Source organism: Strongylocentrotus purpuratus, unplaced genomic scaffold (genome assembly GCF_000002235.5).
Source record: "Strongylocentrotus purpuratus isolate Spur 01 unplaced genomic scaffold, Spur_5.0 spur5_scaffold_13, whole genome shotgun sequence".
Taxonomy (NCBI): Eukaryota; Metazoa; Echinodermata; class Echinoidea; order Camarodonta; family Strongylocentrotidae; genus Strongylocentrotus; species Strongylocentrotus purpuratus.
Genome location: NW_022145598.1, coordinates 33,258,747 through 33,265,054, shown reverse-complemented (window position 1 = coordinate 33,265,054; position 6,308 = coordinate 33,258,747). Strand labels below are relative to the sequence as shown.

General features: G+C 38.7%; 1 long non-coding RNA gene across 1 annotated transcript; it reads left to right on the top strand.

Moving 5' to 3' along the window:
- The first annotated feature begins 1,820 nt into the window (after positions 1-1,820).
- Positions 1,821-5,937, top strand: LOC115923138. The gene is made up of 3 exons (XR_004063808.1): positions 1,821-2,198; positions 4,392-4,516; positions 5,035-5,937. It is a non-coding gene; the product is annotated as an uncharacterized LOC115923138 (long non-coding RNA).
- Positions 5,938-6,308: the final 371 nt, after the last annotated feature.

Below are 6,308 nucleotides of genomic sequence, written 5' to 3'. Positions count from 1 at the left end.
AGTGCCTTATTTCATATATGGCCAGTGCCCCTTTTCAGATGCGATAAGTGCCCCGTTTCACCTCTGATAATTATCCTTTTAACAATGATACGTGCCCCTTTTCCTTTTTTAATAAGGAACCTATCCCCTTTTCATAAATGCCCCTATCAAAATCTGATGGTTGCATCTTTTCCGTCGACAAATGCCCATTTTCCATTCTCATAAGTGCCTTTTTCATCCCTAGTGAGTTCCCCATTTTTACCTCTGAAAATTACCCTTTGTACTTTGACACGTGTTCCTTTAAGTGTCCTATCCCTTCGATAAGTGTCCCCTTTTCCTCTCAATCTCATCATTAAACGTGCCCCTAATTTCAAGCAACTAAGAGCAATATCTCCCAAAGCTCGCTCGCTACGCTCGCTCACAGTTATAGATGTTATAATTGTGTTACTTATCAAAGGTCTTTTCAGCCTGCTGTTATGAGAATGTGCTTAACCCGATGAGGATTGGGTTTTTCCTCTTTATGAGATGTAGTTTTCGCACTGCGACCTCACAAATCTTTTTTTTTTTTTCCTCGCTCGCTTTGCTCCTCGCAATTGATTTTTTCGACCATCACACCAAACTGCAAGGTATGAAGCTTAAGCAATAGTGTATACGATGTATAAAGAGCAACAAATATTGATTCATCCCTGATGATGTTATCAAATTATAGGGGTATATACCACAATCTAAAAAATGTACATTTTCACTTTGAGATTTCCCTTTGTAGGTGCCCTTTTTTCTCCAGAAAGTGCCCTTTTTTGTTGGTGCACCCCTACTTTGGAAGTCGCTCCGCTGTCCCTGCGTGTACATTGTAATATCAAGAGAATTCAAATATCCTAATAACATAAACCTAAATAGGGCTGTTCTGGTTTCCCCTTTTCAAAGTAAGCACGTATTATAGAATGAATAATGAAACTATTATCATAACAATGGAACAAAGACAAAATATCTCTGATTTTAAATATCAGAACATCCCAAGGCCAGAAACATTGATAAATCCTGGAAACTATAAATCTCTTTATATCTGCATCAAATACATCTTTCATCAACCACTCCAATTACAATATTTATCGTCCATACTTTTCTTACTTCCAAATAAACTTCAATAATCTCCTGGTCTAACCCTTATTAAACACTGCTCTTACTCCTATTATTCTATATGAATTTAATGTTGTTGTTGCTGTTGTTGTTGCGAATAATGGCGTTTCCATCGTCATTCGATGATTTCCGCCAGGCAATGTGAGAGGGCGTAGTTACTGGTCCTCTCTTAATACTTTTACTGTTGGATCGACGATAGCCTAGTGGCGTTGTGTTGTGCAATTAACAATGTCAGTAAATTGTTAGTAGTTATTTTCTGTATTGTTATTCGGCTTGTTATTTTAAAGAATTCATTAGGAAAGAAATGATGAAGTGGTTGAATATTAGTTGCGATCAGTTCATTACGTTAGGACATTAGTTTAAAACCTCTCTCCGTATAATGAAGCAATTTGTACAATTTATACAATGAAGCAATTTATACCGAGGATAGTACCACTGTCACTAATACTAATAGATAATATAGCAAAACGTAACTAATACTCGATTAATACTTAATTAATACGCAATTAATGTTTATAGCTGAGCATCACAGCTATTAACATTAACATGTAACAATATTCTTTTATAGCAAAATGCACAGTGAGAAATAACGTTTACAACAATAGAGGGCGCTCTAAACCCTCTAAAGCAAAGAGATTCGATCATACACAGTATGTCCTCCGTAGGAGGACTAGAGGGCCAACTAAAATCGTGACCTTTGACATTCCATAGGTTTTGCATTAGATGCATTATGGGGGTTTTGTCCGATTTGAACGACGGTTTTGGAGGGTCAATGAATATTCATGAGCAATGACGTAAAAAATACGCCAATTACTGTTAGTTGATTGGCCATCGACAAAATGTTTTATGTATAAGGTCATGCATAAAACATTTTTTGCATTCCCAGAATTCCCTACGATTTGAGCACGAAAATGGCGGTTGTATGATCTGCAACTTTCAAGTTACTCAATTACGAACAATGAAACATTTTTCTTTTAAGTGAATTTCTATTATAATAGAAGTTTGTCAAGTACATCTCAGTGAAGCAGAAAATCTTCAGGCGAACATTGGCATCGAAGTGATATCCTATGATATCAAGAAAAGTAAGTAAAGATCCATTTTGTGTGAAGGTCTCTGAAATGATTGTGATGTGTTCGTCATTGCAGTGAGCGGCTCTCCGCATTGTCACAATGTATTACCCGGTTAACCCCCTACCCCATCCTCTTTTTCTTTCTTCTGACCAAAGAATATTAACTGATTGAATGAACTCTAATTTAAGTCATCGACGGTAGTATTTTCAGAAACAATCAGGATTTTACCGTAGGTTATTTCATTAGAGCACATATCTCATAATTTTAAGTTCAGTTCATAGCTTGATTTCCGATAGTAATCGGTCGTAGATGTGGACCTGTTGGAGACTGCGCGAATGGCTCATTGGTAGTCCAAGCCGATGAGATCTCGTCGAGCGGTTTATGATCTTCAATCCGTCGGTTCTAGCCGGTGTGGTAGGCGATTTGTTCCGGGTTCCGCGGAACAAATCGGCGCGCCGATTTGTTCCTCGGAACGAATCTACTGGATCGACTCGTTCGCAGATACGTTCGAAAGCCGCCGTTCTTATCCGACATTGGCCGAACGTTTCTGCTTATATAATCGCGTATATTTTTATTACTTGTGTCGAATAAACATGGTAAAAATAAATTTTAGCTTTATCTTGATACTTTTGTATTTATTGTTGCAATGAATGCAGCCCACATGCATAATTAGATTCTGTGATGATCGAAGCCCGGTAATAGGTGGTTGACGTAACACGATATCATATAAAGCAGCATTCAAACCAAATTAGAAGGCCTGATTAGAAAACACCCCGACATCTGCTTTTACAGGCAAACTAAGCCTATGGCAACAACTGCCCTTTTTGCTAGACCACCCAGTCCCCGTCGCTTCGCGACAGCGCTGTTTGTGGTCAATCATTGGCCGCAATTATCAACATATTTGAACAACGGGAATCTGCATTTCTATACAAAGTTCTCAAATTGGCAATCGTTGGTGTAGCTAATTTGGAGAAGTTTGATTGGTTGCAAAGGCCGACCAGAATAGTTCATTTTGCTTTAGGGGTGTACCATGGCGTGTATTCAATAATACGTGAGCACGCACGCTCTCTGATGAGATTCGGAACGGATCGCCTGGCCGGAACCGATCGCCTGTGACTAGCGGAACGAATCTACGAATCCGGAACAAATCGGCGGGTACATATCCAGGCGATCGGTTCCGGAGGAACCGATCGCCTGCACGGAACAAATCGCCTATGACACCGGCTGTAACACTCCACCAAGAAGCGACTGCGTTTCCTGAGCTGGCGCGGCTATAACTTACAGTGTGTTACTGTAAAGCCTAGGGCTAGGCTAGTATTCATAGCATAGTCTGGCCTGAATTTTCTGTCTCTTTTGTTCGTTAGCCCTTGATTTGGGTAGGGTCGGCTCCTCTCTTCAGCCGACCCTACCCAAATCAGAGGCTAACGAACGAAAGAGACAGAAACATTCGGGATAAGCAAAGCCTAAGCAGAGCCTAGGGCTATGCCTAGATCTAGGTCTAGTCTAGAACTAGCACTTAAATATAAACAGCATTTAACCCCGCATCTAGTATAGGCCTAGATCTAGGGCTAGATTCTAGGCCTAATGCATTCTACTAAAGAAAGACTAAATAAATGCCTGGTGTAGGTGGATCAAATAAATGATGTGGAAGTTATGGAGAGGGGGGGGGGGTGCACAATCATTCCGTGCCCCCTTTTTCAGATGTGGCATAGGTCTAGGGACGGGTCTAGATCTAGGTCTAGAGCCACCTACCAATAATACTAAAAATAGGCAATTAGATCTAGATCTATAGCTTGTGTTATGCCATAGCAAAGAATTCCATAGCCATGGGTCTAGTCTCGTTTTTGCTCCACTAGACTAGTTGTGCACATGTGTCATTATTGTGATCCAGGTCCAGATTCAGCTTAGTTTGAATGTAGATCTAGATCTACTACTAGGCTAGATCTACCATCAACAACAAAAACAAAACAAAAAAAGTGTCTCCTCCCCCCCCCTCCCTCTTTCCCTGATTTTGCTCTTACTCATGTCATTGTGCCTTGTTTGAAATAATTAGTTTTTTTTCAGGATTCAGGATCCAACCCTACATATGATATGGATATTTCTTTCTCTATTAAAGGAAATGAACAAAGTTATAAACTGATAACTAATGCATGCATTTGATATTAGCAGGAACCTTACTAAGTTTATGTTTTCTTTAAATTGTAGATCCTATGGAACAAAGAAGCAGATAATGATCACAGAAGTGCAACAAAGAGCACCAGGACCTGATCATCAAATGTTATGGTGTAGATCTAATCAAGGACAGGACACCTAAGTTGAACTCTGGCAAGGTATGTTTGTATGAAGTTCGAAAATATTCAGACTGTATAATCTAAGCCCATGCGAACACCGCACTCGACTTGGACTATATACAAAGATTTGGGGAACTGTCATCTTGTGTTGCATTATATCTTGTAATTCTCATTTATTCTCTAGCTTTTTATTTAGGTGACAAACTATGGTGTTGCTACAGTTTATTCTCTCAGCATATTAAAAGACGTACTCAAAGGCATTTTTTCCTAAATATTACATTATATCTAACAAACTTTTGTTCACAAAAGTCTAGCAAATAATAACTTGAAATAAATTGGAAATTACTTTTAAAATAATTGGAAATACATCTAAACCTTTACTCTTCTTTTCAAAAAAGGCCCTATCAGATAGACATAAGTTTATCATTTGTTAATAAAATTAAAATGCAAGACCTAAACAAAGTGGGAAGGTACTAGATCTATTTTTGAAAATCCAATATAATGCAGCAGTTTTAATCTTATTTGATTTCTCCTCTCTTTTTGTTTTTATTATGCAGGTTGTCCCTTGCAGAAGGTTTGATACCCAGGCTTCTTTTGTACAAGTCCCTAGTCCACCCTCATCTTGAGAACTGTTCCTGTGTCTGGGATCCCTACAACATCTCAGATGTCCAGGACGCTACTTCACAATGGGGACCACAAGTGAACCAGCAGTTTGACTGAGATGATCAGCACCTTTAGTTGCCTACTATATCTACAACTACAAGGCACTCTGCAAGAAGACTGGGAATGGTGCACAAGATAGTCGATGGTCTCTCTGCTCTCCCTTGAAAATTTTCCCACTGCACTACTTATAGCTACTTGCGCCCTCTATATAGCAAACAATGCCTAATCGGTGCCTGTTGGTCCCCCATGATCCTCTTTTTCTTATATTAATTGAGAGCTGATTTGATGAGATAACCACCTGTAAGTGACCTTGCAGGGTGGTCTAATCCCCCTGACCAAACTAGTACAGACGGGCTTTAACAAATCACGAGCAGGAAGTACCATGACATGACCCTCCAGTTGCACCAAGCCAGAAGCGACATAGACAAGTTTGTATTTGCCCAACACTCTGTCCCAAAGTTAATGGAACTTACTTCCAGCAAATATAGTGCATGCTGACAGTCCAGAGAACTGCCAGAGACTACTTCTGAGGCATCTACTCTCCTTATCCCACTTAGAAACAATCTATCTTCCTCACACCACTTGTAATCTTTAGTATTAATTCATCTTCGTGATAGGCTACAACGCCTTTTGAAGATTACCAGAAGAAGAAGAAGAAGATATATCGAGGATCATGAAAGTAATCATTTGTTCTTTTAAATGCGTGTACATGAAACATAGTTTTTTGATATTTAATCTTAAGTCAAGTTCTGACAAATATATTAGGGATGCTGAACTGGATAGTAAATTGAAGGGGGGGGGGGATAAAATGATGTAGTTCGATAGTAATACTGTAGTAATATAATTAATAACATTAATAATAATAACAATATTACAAATAGTAACAATAATGACAATGATCATGATAATGGCAGTAATAATAGTGATAATACAGGTAGTAGTAAAAACGACAATAATGTCCAATGTAAGATAAAGTACTCATAAAACTCAGTATATACCTGTGCTTTACATAATAAAATAGCATGTTGATATTATTGATTTTTTTTTTCTCAAAATCTACAGTAAACTTTTACAACTGAAAAATTTGAATTCAAGAGACAGCATCCCCCCCCCCCCCTCCCCCATCCTTTTGTCATCCTTTTGTTGATGTCATGTTGGATTTAAAAAG